A 22,780-nucleotide genomic window follows, 5' to 3' on the forward strand; every position below is an offset into this window, starting at 1 on the left:
AATATGAGATACGGTCTGAGTAATCGAATTGTATCATTGCTCAGATGAAATTATTGTTTAAGGAAACAATTAAATTTGAATGAATTATTATAAATACAAACTGTTGTGATTTATAAATGGTAAAATATTTTGGTACAAGTAATTATGAATTACTAAGTTGATTTTTGTATATGACGTATTTTTATTAATACGTTGATTTTTAATATGTTAAAAATACATGACAAATTTATATTACATATTGACAATTGACAAAAATAATATGGATTCCATATTATCCATATGTGCCGAAAATATGAGGAAGATTAGGCAAATATTAAGTTATTTTTATTAGTGGTAAACAACATGATTACCTACTAAAACTAGCCTTGCATACCTATTGCTCATTGTGAAGAACAATTAGGGCATGCATTGGCTCTTTTGTACCTCCTCTCCCAACCGGTTTTGGGGAAGAAAACCCTTGTGGTTTTTCTTATTATTTTGCTTAATATTCACTTAGATATAGACTAGTGATTATTATTCATTCAACACACTAAAACAAGAGTTTTTAGAAAGAGAAAAAAAAACCACCTTCCATTCTCCTCTCTCTCAACCGGTTTTGAGAGCAAAAACCAAATATTTTTGGGTCAATTTTTTCTCACAAAATTAATATTATCTAGTATACATAATATTAATTTTATTAAGAGTGTGCTTTGGGTATTAATCCTTAGGAGAGATCCTACACTTGGGTCTTTGTTCATCCAAAAGGAAAGCTCAAGAACAAAAGAGAAGGAGATCTCTTTTGTGCCCATATGTACCGAAATTCCTATGTAAGGATGAATGTTTCTTCTTTATTTTGTTAAATAGTTTGCATGCATAAGATCACTTGTTAATTTTATGACAAATTAAAATGGAACATATATGAATATGTTAGTATATAGATCTACTTTTCCTTCAATCGGTATCAAGAGCCATGGTTGTTTGCATGCAAATCGGTTAAAAGTTTTTCCGAGTTATTAGGGAGGGTTTAGAGAAATGTAACCAAAGACTAGATGATTAGAGTGATTAGGGAGGGTTTTGAGAAATGTTTTAAGTTAAGTAAACTAATTAACGAAATGTTTATCAATATATATATATATATATATATATATATATATATATATATATATATATATATATATAGGCGGGATCTCGTGAGTTTGGTTCTTACGGTGAGTTGTGAGTTTGTGTGCTTTAAAATCTCAACCATTAGATAAACAAAAATGAAGGGCTGTGATTTAGATCACATAATATTAAAAAAAAAAACACAAATAAAAAAAAACACAATGGCAAGCCAAAATCCATCAGATGAAACAAACAGTTTCTCTCTCCCAAAATCTCTCTTAATTATAGAACTCAAAATCCCTGGAACTTTGGGGAAAAATAGCAATAATTTTTTCTCGTTTTCGACAATTAACAATCAATTAGCGGTTTTTAAGCATAATCATCTATACAATGAATCCAGCTTCCCAATTAACCAAAGGAAATGAATTCTAGAATTGAGAAATCATTTGGGGATTTGTCGTAATCTCGATTTCTAGAATTGAGAAATCGTTTTTCTCATTTTCTGATTGCACGAATTATCAAAATAAAGTTTCCCATTATTGTCACTGAGGAGTCGAGAGAGCATGTACGAATTAAATGAATCCTGGCGAATTGCTGGTGATGATGCATTGGCACTCTCAGTGGTCTAATGGTGGTGCTCGGAGGTTGGGCTCGTGGTGGTCTGAATTTGGATCACCTAGTGATCGATTGGAGGCTGGTGGGTCGTATAAATGATTCGATTATGGTGTCATTTCAGAAAATGTAAATTTGTCGATATTCTGCTGTGTTCTGAAATAAATGAAGATTATTTTGACATTGATTCGGAAATTCTTAATTTGTGGATATTCTGTTATGATCTTTTACTTGATTTTTATATGTTTCGGTAACCTTGGAGATGCTTGTTGTGCCTTTCGAGTAGTTGATTTGATGTTTATAAAGTTATGGATGTATGAAGAAGCCGTTTGTGCCCTGAACTTGTTTTATTGTATAGCAAATCAGATATTTATTTCGGACTAAAAATCATATAAATAGTTCTGATCAGAATATCAGATGTTGAAATCTAGAGAATACATCTTGTAGCAGTCTTGGGTAAGATAATCCTGTCGCAGAACAGTGCAGCGTGTAGAAGTTTTAGCTCTTCACCTTGCACACATCATATTATAGGACCGTCTTACCCAGGTTTTGGTACATCTTGCATCCATTCTAATTGGTTGAAATGGTTATGAAAGTGATTCATTGTTCTGTGCAATTTTGTGGGATTTGTCTGTGATCTTAGCAGCCTATCAAGTTTTTGTTCGCTACACACCGTTCTTTTGGATTAGGCTTCTCGACTTGATCTTGATACTTCTCGGTTTTTTCATGGCAATAAGTAATAATACTACAATAATAGCAGAATAACAGCACAATAACACTGGAGTAACAACACGTAAAGAAAAAAAAAGATAACAAATGAGATATTTTTTTTAAGAATAACAATAACACTACAATAATAGCAGAATCACAATAATCCCAGAATAATAGCACAATAACATGTGGTAAAAAAAGAGTAAAAAAAATCAAATTAGTAAAAAAATTAAAGTGATACCGGAATAACATCAAAATAACACCAGAATAACAATACCACAAGAATAACAGCACAATAACACATGGTAAAAAAGAGTAAAAAAATCAAAAGTAGTAAAAAAATCAAAGTGGCACCGGAATAACATCACAATAATACCAGAATAACAGCACAATAATATGCGGTAAAAAAAAGAGTTAAAAAAATCAAAGTAGTAAAAAAAATCAAAGTGACACCGGAATAACATCACAATAACAACAGAATAACAGTAGAATAACAGCACAATAACACGTGGTAAAAAAAAAAAGAAAAAAAAATCATAGTCGTAAAAAAAAATCAAAGTGAGAGCAGAATAACATCACAATAACAACGGAATAAGAATAACAGCATAATAACAACACAATAACATGTGGTAAAAAAAGGGAGAAAAAAAAATCAAAGTAAAAAAAAAAACCACAATAACAGCAGAATAACAGCACAGTAATACGTGGTAAAAAAAAAGGAAAAAAAAAAAATCAAAGTCGTAAAAAAGATCAAAGCAACAGCAGAATAACAACGGAATAACAATAACAGCACAATAACATGTGGTAAAAAAAAAAGAGAAAAAAAATCAAAGTCGTAAAAAAATAAAAGTAAAAAAAACACAATAACAGCATAATAACACGAGGTAAAAAATAAGAGTAAAAAAAATAAAGTAAAAAAAAATCTGGTACAAAAAGAAAAAGAAAAAAAGGTAACATAATGAGAAAATTAGAGAAAAACATAAAAGAAAAAAAAATCTAAGTTGTAAAAAAAAAAGAATAATAACATGAGATAAAAAAAAAATTAAAGTTAAAAAAAAAGTAGCACTAGAAAAAAGAGAAAATAAATAAATGATAGTGATTTTATATGACAGGTAAGATTAGATCTTGACCATTCATCTCTAATATAATCTAGTGGCTGAGATTTCAAAGGACAAACTCACAACTCACCATAAGAAACCAAACTCACAAGATCTTATCTCTCCCTCTCTCTCTCTCTCTCTCTCTCTCTCTCTCTCTCTATATATATATATATATATATATATATATATATATATATATATATAGGATCCGGTGAGAACGAACACTCGGTGAGAACGTACATACCAACAAAAATTATATCTTACATTTACTAAGAGCACGCACACTTCAAGCCTGACAACAAACACGCCTCACCTAAACTCACTCATGCCATCGACCACCACCACCCCCAGAATACGGCGACCAACACCATTAGACTCCGGCGAACCCCGCGTCGCCGACAGCGGAGCTCCGGCAGAGGTCGTGCCAGCGTCTTTGTTTTCCACCAGAATTCGAAGCATTCTTTCTCCCCCTTTTCTCCCTTCTCTAAAACTCTCACCCTCCACCACCGTAGTGTCGCCGGCCACCTCAGACAAGATCACTAAAAAATATAAGACGCCACCCCTGATTACCAACGTCGCCTGCAACGTCGACCATCAATTTAATCGACCTGTATCTTTCTTTCCTTTCCTTTCGCGCATCATGCTGGCACCTCGCATTGAATTGCGTTTTCGGTTTATATTTATATCGTTGATGATCAGATTTTTTCAGAGAGTGTAGCTGCATTTTGCAATTTGGGTGAGTTTTGTTTTGATCGTCGGCGTAAAAACTGGATGTGGTGGTTGAAATTGCATTTGTATTGCTTCTGCAATGATAATATGAAGCTTATCCAGGAAAATGTCGAAGAAATGTGATTGACTTGTGCAGTAAAACAAAAGAGTTCAAGTCAATGTGTGTCGACATTTTTTACTGTTTGATTTTGATTTTGTTTGTATTTGGGGTGATTTGATTTTGTGGAGTTAATTAAGTTTTGTAATTTTGGTTATTTTTATTGGATTTTGTAATTTAGGGTTATTTTTTGTATACTCGAGTCATGTTATATACGTGTATCTAGTTTACATATTTGTGTATCTACAATAATTTTTTATGTATCTGTGTACTTCGTTTTGTTTGTATTATAAGATAGAAAAATATGTACCTAGGGTGAAAAAAAATGTACCTATGATGAGAAATAATGTATCTGCAATATTATAAAATGTACCTAGAATTTATATAAAAAGTATATCTATGATAGTGTATAGTATATCTAAGATTTGGTAAAAAAAATGTGTCTACACTTTAAAAAAATGTATCTAGAAATTCTTAAAATAATGTATCTACGATAGGTTTTAATGTATATAAAATGGTAGGTTTTAGAAAAATGTATCTAGAAATTGGAGATTTTCACCTCATCTAAATCCTTGCATTTGTTACAAATTATAGTATCATTATAGTTTCGTCGTTTCGTTTTATAAGTCGTTTTTGGATGTTAGCCAAATAATTAAGAAAAAGCATTGAAAATGTTACAATATTGATTAGGTATAATGATTTAATTGTTTGATTTTTGAGTTCCGAGCTGTTAATTTGATAATTTGCCGTGTGATAATGTTTGTGTTGATATGTATATGGGTCAATGTGCTCTTGATATTGACTGCTTGTGTTTCTCTGATATTTTTGCGAAATGGAAGATTTACTGGTCATTTAAATCCTTGAATTTGCTGCAAATAATAGTATCATAGTTTTGTCGAGATGAGGATATCTGTGTTATTTTTCTGAAAACTACACACTAGTGTGAGAAATATTCATACACATTGTTTATGTTTTATGTGAATTTTGGAGTGAAATTGAGGTTGTTTCTTTACAATGCTGCTTATTTTGACAAATGCTTGTCTGTTGGTGCTCTCTGATTGACTGTTGTTCAACATAAGAGTGTCCAGTGTGAGGTGCGTTGTGATTTTACTATGAGTTTGCCATGTTTTGTATCAATGTAGAGGAGCAGAGTGGTTCCATTAGCACAGTGGAATATTATTAATTGTTGATATATCATGTTAGTTATTATGTCAAAAGAGTATGCCAGTTTATTGTCAGACAAAAAGGGTCTCGAGTCTCGACATACCCGATCACTAGGTCATAGATACATTATTTCACGAATTTCTAGATACATTTTGTTATATACACTTTTTACGGATATAGATACACTTTTTACGGATATATATACACTTTTTACGGATATAGATACACTTTTTAAGAAGGTAGATACATTTTTTTCTATACTAGATTAATCTTTTTAATAATTGTAGCTAATACCATATTAAGTTTAACCATCAGGCACCTTAATATCTGATGCGTAAAGCGGAGCGGAAGACTTAATTGTGAATTCAAGTGAGGCGAGAGATCCGAATGAACTAGGTGCAACCCGACCAAATCGTTCCACTTGAGGTGAATAATGAGGGATATTTGATTTAAGGTTAGAGATAACCTTAAAACAATGGTATATTTGCCTAAGCTAGACCTATAGCTTGTTCAATGAAGATTGTATTCGATAAACTCTTCGAATAGCAATCAGGTGCTTTAATCAAAACGCGTCAATTAAAACAGAAAAGATTGAAACAATGAGTTTCTTTCTCGAGAAAAGATTTTGATTACAACTTGGATGATGAACAAATGAGGATTTTCGCCCATTATATAGCCTAGGATGTACTTGGGCTCGAAGGCAGCATTAAATGCTAGAAACCATTTCCTAGGTGCTTATTCAAAGTCCTTGACTTTGTAGAAAATAATGCTAGACCTTGTAGAAAACTAGGTGATGAAAACTAGAAGAGAAAAACTAGGTGCATCCTCTTCTTTTGGGCGGCACACTTGGACCACACGGTTTCAAGTCGGTTCCCATGGGTCTCGGGTCTTGATTGCACATATTTCCCTTCCTTTAGTTGAGCCCATCCATATTTGATGTGTAATTAATGCATTACTTGGGCTTGAGTTCACTTGGTCTTCTAAATTAAGCACAACCTCTTCTATAGGGTCGATATTCGCATCATCTCCTCTCCCTTGAAAAGGAATTTCCCCCAATTCCTTGATTCCATCATCATCGACATAAGGAGATAGATCACCGATGTTGAAGGTAGCGTGCACACCATAGTCTCTGGGTAGCTCGATCTTGTAAGCATTATTGCCTGCTTTTGAAATTACTTTGTAAGGACCTTCCGCACGAGGCATGAGTTTCTTTTTGCGCTTGTTCGGGAACCTGTCCTTCCTTAAGTGCAACCACACTAGGTCTCCTTCGTTGAAAGCCCTTGGTTGGAGATTCTTGTTCGCCTTGCGCTTGTATACTTCATTGATTGTCTCGATCCTTGCCCGGACTTGTTCATGGCGTTTAATCATCGATTTCAATTTGGACTCCGCATCCTAGTGAATAATTTCGTCCTTCGGTAGGGGGATTAGATTGAGGGGCAAGTACGGGTTTATGCCATACATAACTTCAAATGGAGAGTGCTTTGTGGCATATGTCGGAGAGCGGTTGTATGCGAACTCGGCATGGGCGAGTTTTAAGTCCCAATCCTTCCGAGTTTTGCTTACGAGACTTCGCAACATTGTACCAAGAGTGCGATTCGTTACCTCCGTTTGTCCGTCTGGTTGAGGGTGATGAGAGGTACTAAATAAGAGTCTTGTTCCCACTCTATTCTATAGCGTTTTCCAAAAATAACTCAAGAATTTAGAATCTCGATCGGAGACGATCGTCTTTGGGATCCCGTGGAGACGTAGTATTTCCCGAATGTACAAAGCAAGCGTCGTCGGTCTTGTGACAAGCTATAAAATGGGCCATCTTAGAGAATCGGTCCACTACTACCATGATTGCATCTTTACCTCTCTGGGTTCGAGGTAATGCCACAATGAAATCCATTGATACATCTTCCCAAGGTCGACATTTAATAGGTAAGGGTGTATATTCTCCGGGTTTGAGCTTGCTCTTGGCCATGTGGCAAGTGACACACCTTCGTATCATATCTTGCACATCTTTTTGCAGTTGGGGCCAATGAAAATGCTCTTTGAGAATACCTATAGTTTTGGCAACCCCGAAATGTCCTCCAAGTCCACCTCCATGAGTTTCTCGAATAAGGAGTTCTCGAGTTGGAAGTTTTGGCACAAAAAGTTTATTACGCTTGAAAAGAAAACCATCTTAAATAATGAACTCATCATGAGTTCCAGTCTTGCAATTCTCGAATGCTTCTCCAAAGTCGGGATCATGCTCGTAGTAATCTTTTAACGCCTCAAATCCAAGTAATCGGACATCGAGCGCATTCAATAATGAATACCGTCGTGAGAGAGCATCGGCCACCACATTACTCTTACCAGTTTTATACTTTGAGGAAAAGTAAAAGGATTGTAAGAACTCCACCCACTTGGCATGCCTCGGGTTTAACTTTTGTTGTCCGTTGATGTGCTTCAGTGACTTGTGGGCCGAGTGTAGGATGAAATGACTCGGCCGAAGGTAGTGACTCCAATGTTGAAGCGCTCTCACGATAGCATAGAATTCTTTGTCGTATTTCGAGTAATTGAGCCTACCTCCATTTAATTTCTCAGAGAAATAAGCGATGGGTCGCTTTCCTTGCATTAGCACGGCTCCAATTTCAACACCGCTTGCGTCACATTCCACCTCAAATGGTTGAGTGAAATCCGGGAGTGCCAATAACGTGCCTCGCAAAGTTTTTGAATAATCGTTTCGAACGCCTTTTGAGCAGTCGTGGTCCATACGAAGGTTCCCTTCTTCGTACACTCGGTGATAGGACTAGTAATGGTACTAAAGTCCCGAATAAACCTCTGATAGAATGAGGCGAGTCCATGAAATGATCATACCTCTGTGATGGTCTTAGGAGTAGGCCATGACTTGATTGCTTCAATTTTAGATTAATCGACCGAAACTCCGTCTTTAGAAACCCTGTAGCCAAGAAAGATAACACTCTCGACTAAGAATGAACACTTCTCCTTTTTGCCATAGAGTTGTTGCTCTCAGAGCGTATTGAACTCCTTAAATTGATCTTAGAGAAGATTTCGGATCCATGTAACTCATCAAGCATGTAGTCAAGTCTCGGGATTGGAAATCGATACTTGATAGTTATGTTGTTCACGGCTTGACTGTCAATGCACAGTCGCCACGTTCCATCCTTCTTTAGAACAAGTAGGGTAGGGACGGCACATGGACTTATGCTCTCGCGCACATAGCCTAATTCCATTAATTCCTCGATTAGTCACTATAACTCCTTTGTCTCCATTGGATTGCATCGATAGGCGGCTTTGTTTGGTAAGGGAGCTCCGGGTAGGAGATCGATTTGGTGTTTAATCCCACGAATAGGTGGTAAACCAGCGGGTAGTTCCTCGGGGAAAACATCCTTGAACTCCTCTAAGAGCGAGGTCAATCGTTCATCCTTGTCTCCATCACTAGGCATCTCATTGACCACCATCAAGTAAACTTGGTTGCCATTGACAATGGCCTTGTCAACTTCTTACTCACTAGCAAACATGGTCATGCTAGCGGCCTTTCCACGCTTGGCACTCATGGAGCGCACCTCACTAGTTGACATTGGTTTAAATATAATATTTTTACCCTTATTCACCAATTCACATTCGTTGCTCCGTCCGTGATGCACCACATCTTGATCATATTGCCAAGGACGTCCTAATAGTACATGACATGCATCCATAGGCACGACGTCACATAAAATATCGTCGTTGTAAGAACCCATTGTTAGTGCCACTTTTACTTGCTTGGTGATTTTTACTTTGTTTCCGTCATCAAGCCAATGCAAGGCATAAGGCCTTGGGTGAGGTGTTGTGGGCAACTTTAATTTCTCCACCATTTCACTTGCGGCGACGTTAGTGCAACTGCCTCAATCAATGATTAGGCTACACTATTTGTCTTTCACTTGGCACTTGGTGTGAAATATTTGACTTCTTTGTTCCGTCTCAATGGACGTAGATTGGGCTCGCAAGGTTCGGAGAACCAAAGCACAATCAAAGCTAGGAGCGACGTAATCCTCGGCATTCTCGACTTTTACCCCTTCCTCTTCTCCTTCTAGGTTGAAAATGCCTTTTATTCTCATTTCTTCCTCAAACAATTCGTCACGACAATCCATGGCTTCTCTTAGCGTGATTGTTCGTTGATTTGGGCATGCATTTTGAAAATGCCCAAATCCTTAACATTTGAAACACCGAATTTTTGTGTAACTATTTTCTTTCGAGGCGGGTGGTTTAGTAAAGAAACTAGGGGTGGTAGTTGTTTTGGACTCAATGACATCGCCCGCTGTGCTTGCCCTTGGGTTTCTCTCGTTCCTCAAATTCCGACTACTCTCACGATAGGTGGGTGTCACCTTTGCCTTCCCTTGCGCCTCCACTTTGAGACACATACTACATAAGGTGTCGAAATCCGTGTAGTCCTGCAACTCGACGGCGTTAGCGATGCTACGGTTTAGACCGCGTAGGAATCGCGCCAACTTTATGTCCTCATCTTCCACCAAATCTCTCATCAAGGGTAGATTTTTAAATTCATTGATGTACTCCAAGACACTTAGCCTTCCTTGGGCAAGATCGGCAATCTTACGATAGGTTGTGAGCCTATGTGTTGCGGGGACATATCTTTTACGCAATTTGAGTTTAAGCACGTGACATGATGTTATCTTTTCTTTTCCGGCCCGAACTCGCCTGGCCTTAAAGCTTTCATACCATAACGAGGCCCCATGTCTCAATCTCAAAATGGCGTACTTGCAACATTGTTCATCATCAAGATCCTTAAATTCAAACATCCGATCGATTTGTCTCTCCCAATCGAGATAAGCCTCGGGATCCGTGCCTCCTGTGAACTCCGGTAGTTCACTTACTTTGAACTAGTCAATGACTCGTTCACGTCTAGGCTGCCATTTGGGATCGGATTCTTGCAAATTCTTCAAGGCCTTTTGAAGACTCTTAAGAAAATTGGGATCTTCGTAGTTCATGTTAATAATTTAGATCATCGATAATATTGTGGACTTGTTGAGCTAGTAACCCCTAATTGTTACATTGTTATGATTAGAAATTTGATGGACTACTAAGAGACCTTTATCTTTTTTAGATGGTACTTGTGGATGTTAGAGGCAATTGTTGCTTTCACTTTGGAGGATTTATCTTTAAATATTTGTTAGACGTTGATTTCGGTTTGATGTTCCGTATATCGAGGAGTCTTATGTACTTAATTAATAACTTGAGGAATTTGGTTAGTCAATTTAATGTCGAAGTACTTGACGGATTTCTACCATGCTGTATTGAGAGGTGGATCAGTTATGTATAGTTTCAAGATGGAAGTTATGCCAATTGATAATCTTGGAGGATAAAGACTAGGAATTTCGACAACTTTGAGCGTGACAGCTTAGTTCCCTAGCTTTAATGAGCTTGGCATTAGTTTCGATGGAAATAGGGAAGTTTGGGTTCCATGGAGGAGTTGTACTAAGAATCTCGAGATGATAAACCTCTAGTATAATCCCTAAGAGTGCTTTGTATAACTCTTGAATCTCTAGTTCCCACTTCTTCTCCCGGCCGTCTGTTCCAGCTCTTAATCCCTTGACCTTGGCTTAAGTTTGAAAATTTTCACCTTTAATCTTTTTTCCTCTAATATTCCTGTTTTATACAAGAGTGACTTCTATAAAATTTTGATTATCGTGAAAATTTTAAATATTTTGTGTTATGATTTCAAAGTGTTAAACTTCATTTTAGTTTTACTCTTGGTTAGTATTTAAATTTAATTTTGTTTCGAAATGTTTTAAAACTCGATTGAAAATATTTCGAAATTATTTAAAATAATTTAATGGCTCGAAAAAAATATCAAATGATATGTGGCATTTACAAACTTGATTTGTCCTAAAGTTTCAAGAAATATTTATACATCTTCTTTTGGATTTCGACGTTGGTTGGATGCTGAGACTTGTTATTGGAGACGTCTGATGATCGGCTCGGTACTTGCCAACGTTTGGTTTTGAGTTTGAGTTTTCAAATATTGACTTGCCTATTGTCTTGAACGACAGAATTCTTGTTCGCGACATGTATCCTCTCGTTCACTGGGATAAGACAAGTGATTTCTAATAGTTTAATCTTGAAAATTGGTTTAAAATTTGTTTTGACCTGAACAACGATTTTTTTTTCGAATCTATTTATCAGCTGAAATGTTTTAAAAAGTCTTTGATATGAAAGTCTTATTTTTATCATTTCAAGTTTCGAGGACGAAACTTTTTTTTAGTGGAGGAGATTGTAACACCCGCTATTTTTCTAATTTGAAATTCATATTTTATCTCCTTTGCGAATTAATTTATAATGCGTCGGAATTTATTCCAATTAAATTCCTTTCCATCTTATTAATTCTTAAAACTGGGCAGTCGCATTTATTCAACAATTATTTATAAGATTTAATTTTTATTCTTTCATTTACGGTTTTGATTTAATTATTTAACTAAATCCGTCCCTAATTGATTGTTAACCCGATTTATTTTATGGACTGTCCATTTATCAACGATTTTATAAGTTTACATTTTAAACTTAAATTTGGCTCCAAGACTATTGTTGTCTCTTGTGAATTGTAGTGAGGTAACAAATATCTCTTTGTTTTCTATTCATTCCTCTTATTAATTATTTTATTTAAAGCATTTTACAATCCTTCCTCTTTTAACTCCTTGAGATCTTTTTTATTGAAGCAAATCCTCTAAATAAGCTAGTATTAGTCGTGTATTTTGAGTGTTGATTGTCATTACATCAATTCTCTGATTATTTCTCTTTTTACATACTTTATTTCATGCAATTTACTCATCATTCTCATATATTACCATTTCACAAAATATGAACATATTCATCTCTTTACTTCTCTTCTTGGACGTGTGAATTGAGTGCTCAAGCTACATCAATTTGTTCATCAGTTTTCTTCATTAATTCATCCTTTAATCATCTTCTTTCAAGGGTAAATTTATTACTCCTTTAATCCTTGCTTTTGTTTAATATTTCATATGATCTATTCATATAATTATTATGTTTTTGTAGGCTTTTAGAAGAGTAATTGAAGAATTTGTTGTTGATTCGGATAGCAATTAGAGGTAACGCGTGATGACTGACTCGACATTTCATTTCGTTTTATGAGTAGTTGCATGTATATTATACATATTATCGCTTTTTCATATTCTATTGATTAATATGCATTTCGAAAATATTGTTGTATGGTTCGAAAGTTTCTAGGTTTTAATTTCTACGTCAAATAATTATGTTTATGAGTTTTGTCATATTGATAAGTATTTTACAAATGAAATTGTCTCATTATTATTGTTATTGTTCTATTTCGACATATTAGTAATATTATTATTATCTATTTCAAAAATCATAAATATTCTGATAATTTGGTCCTTTGGATTAATTTGAGAGTTTGGATAATAAGTATTATGATTTTAAAATTTATTTAGCGTTGTTCTTATAATTTCATTATTTCGGCCAAAATAGACTTAATTATGCTTTAAATTATTCTCTTCACTTAAAAATTACGAAAACTATATTTTTGACTCTGATTATTCATTTTAGAAAGAAATAAATTTTTGTGTAAATTATTCTGGTCGAAACATATTTTCAATTGTTTAAATCGTGTTTTGCGGTTTTATCGTTTTATCGGTTTTTATTACGATTTAATTATCAAATGAAATGATAAATTCATGAAATTTTATATACTGGCACGGGATGATATAAAAAGAGTTCATGTAAATTTTAGTGATTTTTAAAGATGAAATCAATTTTATAAAGTAATTACTACTTTCGGTTAAACCGAGTAATATTTGGATAAAACCAGATTTTTAAGAAAGGGTATTTTGGTCATTCAACATATAATTCAAGAATCTGTAAGAAGCCTATTTTGATATAAACTATTGAATAAAATTATTTTATTTATTTAATAAATAATTTAGTATTAAAATGAGTTTACCCGATTTAGAAACAAGCTATTAATTTACTATTTATATCTTTCCTAAAAGTAACTATTACTTTGTTATTTACTACTAACTTAATGAAATGTATTTATGAAACGTCCTTATGGAATTTGTCATATTCATTCTGAGCCGATATTAGCTATTTTGATATATTAAAAAGTTTAATGGATTCTATTTTTATTAATTAATATTTCTTTAATATATTACTACTTTTAGTAACCTTTTATATTTATCAAGTTTCTACTTTTAGAATACTACTATTTTTATGAGGTTTACATTTTAAGGATGTCCCATTCTAAGAATGTTTCTGTTTTAAGAAAGTCTCTATTTTGAGGAAGTTACTATTTCAAGAATGTTTCTACTTTAAGGAAGTTTCCACTTTTGGAAAGTTACTATATTTGGAAATTAGTATTTTTGGAATGTTTCCTTTTAAGGAGTTTGAATAATGAATATCATTTGAAAATGGATTTAAATAACGTATGGAATAAGAGGCAAGGTTTAGAATAATAAGCTTAGCTATACGGTTTGCCATCAGTTATTGAACTGATTCACTTATGGTTGGATTAGTGGTTGAACTGGGTGTAAAGATAATCCCAGGAGATATGTACTTAGCTTAGATTAGGACCTCACACTACGTGGTAAGACGCCGTCCTATTACAGTTGAGTAGCCTAGTTAGAGAACTTGGAGTTGGTTACCGACGGCGTGACACTAGGCCTCGAAAACTTGGAGTTGGTCACCGACGGCGTAACACTAGATTCCCGAAGCTAGTTTGGTACTTCGGTACTTTAGTATATCCCGAGTGAAAATCTAGACTAAGTCACTAAGCTGATTTCCATAAGAAGAAATGAGATATTGTTTCACTCTATTTACTCTACCTTTTGATTATGAGTTTGAAATACTTTTTTTATGTATTTATGTTTTTAACTTATGTTGATATATTATTATTTTAAGTTTATAATTACTTTGATATATTAGCATTGCTTTTTTCAACTTAATGAAATGTGGCTGGGAGAACGCCTGAGTTATTCCCCACTGATTGTGGCTGTTATGTATATAACATGACATGTTTTGGATATTTGCCGGGGTTCAAGTGAGAGCTAGCGAGTAGTAGATCCTACTCTTTTATTTTATTTATGTTGGATTTGTTAAACACTTTTGAGGTTTTAATTTTTTAGCCCTTTTTAACAAAAGTGGCAATTGTATTGACTTACCGTTTTGGGAATTTTCCCTTGGATTATATTTATCTTAATCCGATTTCGAGTTTTAAGTTTATCATTGTGTATTTAATCCCATTCGATAGTGTTTCCGCCACTGTTTTGCACTAAATTTGATAGGGGATTACGGTTTGGAATATAAATTTTCATCCCCCACTTTATTTTGGACATTGTCCTCAATGTACATGTAGGAGTAGGAATGAAAAATAAATATATGTTTTTTGGATTTTTAATGTTTTATGGAAAATGAAGTACAAATGCAATGATATGATATGAATGAATGCATGCTCTAACTAAATGCAATTGTCTATGACATATATAACAAATGAATGCAATCTACACTATACTAGATGATGCATGCTAAATGCTTAAGTCACCTATGATCAAACCTCTCCAAACCGATTTAAGCACTATTTCTAGTGTAGAAAGGAATAGGTTTGGTCATTAGTGACTATGTATGAATGCAAGAATCAACTATATGCAACTAACTAATGGATATGTGATATATGTTACAATGCAAATTATACTATATGAACTAACTAATGTAAATGCAATATGAAATATAATACAAATGCAAGCCTAAACTATATGATATATGTATGTCGCTTCATGGTTTAACCTCCCCAAACTGATTTTAAACACTATTGTTAATGTCGGAAGAAAGGGGTTTAACCATAAGGTAACTATATAAATTCAACTATAAATGAGAGATAGGGAAAGAAAGGGTTCTTACAATCATGATAGGAGATGAAGATGGTAGGTGAGATTGGAGTGAAAAGAGATGTTTCACGGACTGAAATGAGAGCATACACGGGTTAGCGACTCCACACGGGCGGGTTGGCAAGGATCTTCTCGGATTTCTAGAAAATTTCTGAACCTTTAGGCTGAACCCGCTCGGGTTGTATCTGACTCGCTCGGGTTGGGAGCTGACACGCTCGGGTTATTCTTGACTCGCGGGGGTTGAGGTCTGGGATGTGTGTTTTCTTTAGAACTCGGGTTATTCTTGGGCAGGGAAATTTTTCACTTTTCTTGGCTTTCAATACGCACGAGTTGATGTCGGGACGCACGGATTTCGAGCAATTTTGACCCAACACCTTTTTGATGATAGAAAAGATGTCTACAAGCCCAAAATCTCCATTTTCTTCATTTCTTTGCATTTTCTACCTTCTCATTTTCATCAATTTCCTTCAAAAAGTCAATTTAATGGGAATACTACAACCTATGGGTGCCCTTCTCAAAATACTACAACCTATAATTTAACTAAGAACACTACCAAGTACGACACCATTCCCCTCATATTACAATACGTGGAAGGACAACCGGAATGACAGGCTGCCTTTGTTTTAAACACAATTATTAACTAGCTTCCTTCCTTCCATTTCCTTTACCTTACCTTATTACTCCTCCTTTTCTTAAGTTTGATTTATACTTAACTTTTGCCTGATCTTAATTAAATACAAACACACATCTCGTATCACCTTCTTCAACCATTAAATACAAATAGCTAAGAAACCCATCATAGCTACTCCCGTACACCCAACTCCACGCACCAACTTGCACCAAGTACCAACGCGCATCAAGAACGGTCACGGAAACCACCCATCGCCACCAATCCTTCTCCTCAGATCTGCCACTTCATCTATTGCCGCCTTGAACCGCTGTGCTCCTCCACCAATAACAGTGGTAATTTTCGAAAACCCTAAATCCCCATTTTAATTTGGGGGTAAATTTTACTTCATATTCTGGGTGATTGTGGAATGACGGTGTTATTATGGCTGTCAGAATGGATGCATAGGGGTCGTGAATTCGAGAGGTGGTCGTGGACAATGGTGGTGGTGGTGGTGGTGATATAGTGAGAAAGACCATTACCGGTTACTTGTATGAATTTTGTGAGGTATAAAACTTAGATATAAATGGAGGATACCTCATTTGTTTTTGTTGATGAGGGTTCTTGGGTAATAGCTTATTATTGATTTAAATGATATCTTACTTGAGATTATTGATTAACTATTAAGGCTGAAGTTAATAAATGAATATGAAAATGGAGGAAAAATTAAGGAGAAAGGGATCAACTGATCACCACCGTCAACACGACAGTAACGTCAAACTCTAGCAAGCTAATCGTTACCGATTAATGTTGATCAGTTGACTATTTAATTTATCATCCCTTTCGTTTTCTTCTTATGAGATTTAATAATGATTTTAAATCATTTGATCTCACTATTGTTGAGGACACATACTCCAACAATCTCCCACTTGTCCGAGACAAGTGTGCGTCACCAATTCTCTTGTCCTATTACAATCTCCCACTCAATGCAAGGTGTCTTGCAGGTCGTACTTTCATTTGATCATATTGTGAGTGGTTTCCTTGATCTGGAGAGTAACTGTCTGACCGGAATTATCTACCGTAAATATCTTCCGAGCGGGGCCACGCATTTTCACTTCACTACTCCTCGAGTGGCCTTGAGATTTCAAACAACCTTGACAAGGGGGTGGACAATTCCTATCGCACTATTCCCTTCGTTTAGCCACAGATCATCATGACCCAAAATATACTCATTTGACTTCAGTTACGACAGTCGTGGAGTATAAATCAAAGACAATCGGAAACTTGTGCCAAGTTGGGCGAATAGTCTTTAGTCAAAATAATTGACTCATAAGAATACTATAGTAGCTCTTGCAACGACTAGGCTTTATGAATTTCCTGAACTCTATAAGCGGTCACTGCCCGACAGAGTGTCTCATACAGTCTGTCTATGTGATCGACTAGTAATCCCACACGACCCTATGGCACTTGAACTTGCCATCAATCGCATCACACTCTAGTCACTTCAAGACGTCACCTCCTATAAGTAACCAGGGGCGTATACTATGTCAATCCAGTTCACTTCAATGGGGTTCAATATTGTCTAAACAACCCATTTGGATATAACAAATTAATGGATGAGTATAAAGAAACTCAAACGATAAATGCGATTATCATATATGAATAGTCAATACCCTATTACTACTTCATATCTTATAATCTATAGTGTATATTTTACACTAGTAAAAATGCAATAAAAACTTGGCAAGTGGATATACCATCTATCCAAACATTCCAACTTTATGAATTGATATTTCCTTCTATTCAATGTTATTTCTAATAACATGAATTTATCTAAGTATATGTCTAGTCCTCTTACTAGACTTGGGCTCTTTAGCTTGAAAGATGCTCCCACTATTATCTCATAACTTGTGATAAAGTCATTGGTAGAGGGATTCGCTCTTATTCCCTTTGTTGACCATTTTATCACAATTTACTTAGATTCTGTTTGTAGAATTTGCAATAGTCGAAACTAAAATACTTCTCTAGTCTCTTACTCCTAAGTCAATAAAATCAGCCTAGGATTTCGACAAATACTTATAGGTTTGGAAACTAGAGTTTGTGTAACCCTTCAACACACAACTTAGTATATCATCCAAACATAAGAATGAATCGTCAATTCTTCTCAAGAATCTCAAGGATGTTTTTTAAGGCTTTCACAAGACCATCATTCTAATTAACTCGTTATTGACTTATTATGCTCTAAGCATATGATTCATCCCAGCATGTGGATGTAATGGCATACATGATCGTTCTAATGGCGGAAACATTAGCAAACGATTTCATGTGGTCAACAACTTAATAGGTTGAGTGAAGGACTATGACTCTATTATAGAAATTCCACTTTCATCAACATGAATAACCTACTCAACTTTGTTGATGTTAAATAGATATGAAAGATCTTATCATCATAAGACTCTCAACTCAATGTCAATAATCTCTCAAATTTAACACATAGATTCGGAAATCTAAAATACATCGCACCTTTTCCTAGTCGCCCAATCACTCTTTCACAGAAGAGAGCATTGGTACATTATTCTCAATAAGTAATATGTTATCAATATATAAGACATGGGAAAATATTTATGGCTCCCACTTAACTTCATGTGTAAACATGATTCTTCAACAATGTGAATGAAACCATTCTCAAACATCACATGAACGAAAAGTATAATCCTTTGATACTTGATTAACACCATTCTAGGATTGCTTAAGTAAGCTTTGCATAATATGTTATGATTCTTAGATCTTTATCTAAGGTTTTGTGTTCCATACACATCCTTTTCTAAATTCCCATTTTAGAAAAACGAATTTTTTAATATCATTTGCCATTCTTCATCAAAATGAAATGTGGCAATTCCTAACATAATTTATTTTGATTAACATCTTCATGTCAATCTATGCACTTAAGTACTCTAAAGCTCTATTTTCTTTAAAGAGACCATCGCCTTAAAGTAAATCTACTCTTGAGTGACAATTTTTGGATTGTAATGCTATGGCTTGTATGCAACAGATTCGATTTGGGACAAGGTCATTATACCTTTACTTTCGAAAAGTAACATATTAACAATACGACACGTGTGCTTTACTCCTACTCTATCTCAATAGATTATAGTTCCATTACTTTCAAAAAGTAACACATTAACTATAAGACATGTTTGTGATGATCTACTCCCACTCTATCTCATAGAAATACATCTATCTTCTTAGGAGATAGCTGTGTGACTCACAAGCATATATGGTGAAGTAATAAAGTTTGTTTAGACTGACGTGTTAGCACATAAAAAGACTAGCTCTATTATGGCAGCTTGATTCATGTAATATGCGTGTCTGATCCATGTCATATTTTAAATAGACTTGCTATTTCAGGTATCTCCTGGTTGACCCTTCGTTTTTAATAACGTGTCCGTTTTGGAATGCAAATTCCCAAAATTGAGTTCGATAACTCAAACCGACTCATATTAGTTTGATCTTATGGGTAGTGACACAAGGTCATAATCCATATTTAATAAATCAAATTCATTACTAAGATCTTTGCCACTACGATCGGATCGTAATGCTTTAGTACTTTGTTCAATTGGTTCTCTACGTCATTTAGAAATTCTTTAAATTTCTCAAATGATTCACTTTATATTTGATTAAGTAAACATACCCATATCTACTTAAATCATCGGTAAAAGTGGCGAAGTAGTCATAATTTCCCTTTGCGGTGATGCTCATTGGAACACATACATCGGTATGTATTAGTCCTAACAAATCACTTGCTTGTGTCCCTTTACGACTAAAGGGGATATGAATCAAATTTGCGAAGGAGACAAGATTCGCATATTTCATATGATTTAAAATCAAATGGTCCAATAAATCTAGTCGACACTAGCCCTTTAATGCGTTTCTCATTTATGTGACCTAATCGAAAAAGGCCAAATGTGCAAATCATTTGGATCACTTGTTACGAGTCTTTTGGATTGTATGTTATAGATATCTTTAGTTGAGTTGAAAGTGTCTAAAACATAAATACCATTAAGGGAAGTGACTTGGCTCCTGGCCAAGTCAATTTTTAAACAAAATACAACAATTGTTTTGATGGCGAAAGAAAAACTCCTTCCATGTCTAACATAGAAGTGGAAATAATATTTTAGACAAAATGGGTACATAATAAATAATTATGAAGATTACAACTCAAAGCTACTATCTAAAACAAGTACTTAAGTCCCTCTCGAAATGGCGGCTACCCTAGCTTCATTTTCTAATCGGAGATCTATGATGCGGTCGTTTCTACACCAAAAATAAATACCTAAGTACAACTAACTAATAGCTAGCAGTAAGTAGGGTCGATCTCCATAGGGAGGCTATTTTGCTAATTATCTGTCCAACTCGGTCTGTCTATTGTCACAGTTGGGGGTTTTGATTGTTTTTCTAAACTAATAAGAAATAAGGAAGAGAGAACAAGAGAAAAGAATTAAACAGATAGAGAGAAACAGCTAAGACAAACGGTTCACCATAATCATCCGGTCAAGTAATCTAGGTCTCAGGTCAATGCAAATACGGTCTAAGGGGTAGCGAACGTCACCTTTCGGTCCTTAATTCACCCTAAAGCGTAAACAGCTTAACTTTCGCCTTCACTGCAATACTCTATTGTTCGCTACTAGTCTCGCCTTTTCCAACCTTTCGGTCCAGGTCAAGGATCACTAAGAATTAAAGGTCTAATTGCGTCGACTCAATTAGACGGTTACAGTTAATTGTAGCATTTAATCAACAAAGACTATACTAGCATTAACCCAAAAAATCGATCACTCTCCCTTCATAATTATGGATCCCCTATAGTCTTAGCATATGAAAATTAGCTACTCATATTTCTAATTAAACTAACAGCAATTAAATTCTCAGCAGAAAACATAATGAAATAACAATAAATTGCAATAAGGAAAATTAGGGCAGAAGAATAAACGAAGTAAACAAGTAATTAAAAGCAAGCAAATGATTAATTATTATAAAGAAGGAGGAAGGAATTACAATCCAAGCGAATCCGGCGTAAAGAACACAAAATCCGAGTGAAAATAATCCCGAAACAAAGTAACAGTGAAGAGGAAGAAAAGCAACGTAATAAAGTTTAACAGTAGAATGTTTGATAATATAAAAGATAATCCTCATTAACCTAGTAAAGCATGCTTAAATAGCAAAGCAAAAGAGTTTAGCGAAATAAAATATCGCGCGGCTAATTAAAGCCCAAACCCGTCAAAAATTGTTGCTCGATCGATCATATAGTCTCTCGATCGAGTGATATTCCTTAGCATTCCTCTCGATCGAGAACAATTCCTCTCGATCGAAGACTTCTTTCCCTTTAATCACTCGATCGAGGAGAAGTAGCTCTCGATCGAGCAAATGGGCTCTCGATCGAATAGAAATAGTTCTCGATCGAGCACTTCTCAGCGCGTAATTCCTGCTTCGCGCACTGGACTTCAAACGGCTGCCATTTCTTCGTTACTTGGGCAAATAGGGCGATTCTGGTGGCATTGGAAAGCTAAAAGGACAAACTTCCATCTCCAATTGGAATCACCTGAATATCTGCTGTAGAACTCGAGATATGGCTCTTCAAAGTAGGCACTAGCAATTTAAAGTTCTTCCTTTGCTCGCCTAGCTATCTTTCTTCTTTGCGCATCCCAAAATAGCTACATTCCCGCTCCAAATTCACTCTTCCTCCAAATGCATGCTAAACGCACGGTAAAAGGCTTGATTTCACTACTTTCCGGTTCATTCCTGCAATTAGGACAAAACAAACCAAAGTAGCATATTCGGGGCATTTCGTAGCATAAAACCACGATAAAGCATAATGATACGCGCATAAATTATGCTAAAAAGACTATATAAAATGCACGTATCAAATCTCCCCAAACCAAACCTTTACTCGTCCCCGAGTAAACTAAAATGCAACTAATGGAACGGAAATGATAACTCAGAGCTAGCTTAACTTGTCTACTTAAACCAGTTTAATGCAAACTAAAATCAACAGTTACAGCTACAATGGTCAATACGCAAACGAATTGTAAGATGTCCATAAATAAAGCTGACCTATCAACCCTGCAAGACCAACAAAATCGGACTCTCACGTGGTCACTCTCCTCTCATGAAGCAAAGGGTGAGAGTATATGTATAAGAGAGAAAGTGAAAACCGTCACTCACCTAGACTGCGACCTACATAACATGCATGCAACAAAAATGATAGACGATTCAAGTACTACACATACATTCCAACCAACAATGTCCGTCACAGCTGAGGGCTTACAAAAGATATGGGAAAGTGAGGTTCAGGTGAGAAAAGGCAAAACAAATTATGGAAATGTGAAGGTAAAGCGTCAAGCTAGTTCCTAAACAAGGCCATATAAGACCATCGGAATCTCAACTGACTAGAAAATAAAGTACAAGTGCCCTTCATTGGCACACATCTCACTACCCATTACACAATCTCCTCAAAATGATATAGATAAAACAGAGGAGTAAGACCGTCACAAGATAGAGATAAACACAGTCGGTCTCTTTTATTCATACAACTCAATTTTTTTTTTGATTTTCATACTTTACTTTCTTCTGGTTTTTCACGTGAATCACAAATTTTTTTTCTTTTTTTTTTCTTTCTTTTTCTTTTTCTATCTCACGTAATTCTCTTTTTTTTTTTTTCAACTCTTCTTTTCATCCTTCCTTCCTTTATTTTCCACCAACTCCAACAATACACACGAGCCAAACT

The sequence above is a fragment of the Silene latifolia genome, chromosome 9, assembly GCF_048544455.1.
Source record: "Silene latifolia isolate original U9 population chromosome 9, ASM4854445v1, whole genome shotgun sequence".
NCBI classification, from domain to species: Eukaryota; Viridiplantae; Streptophyta; class Magnoliopsida; order Caryophyllales; family Caryophyllaceae; genus Silene; species Silene latifolia.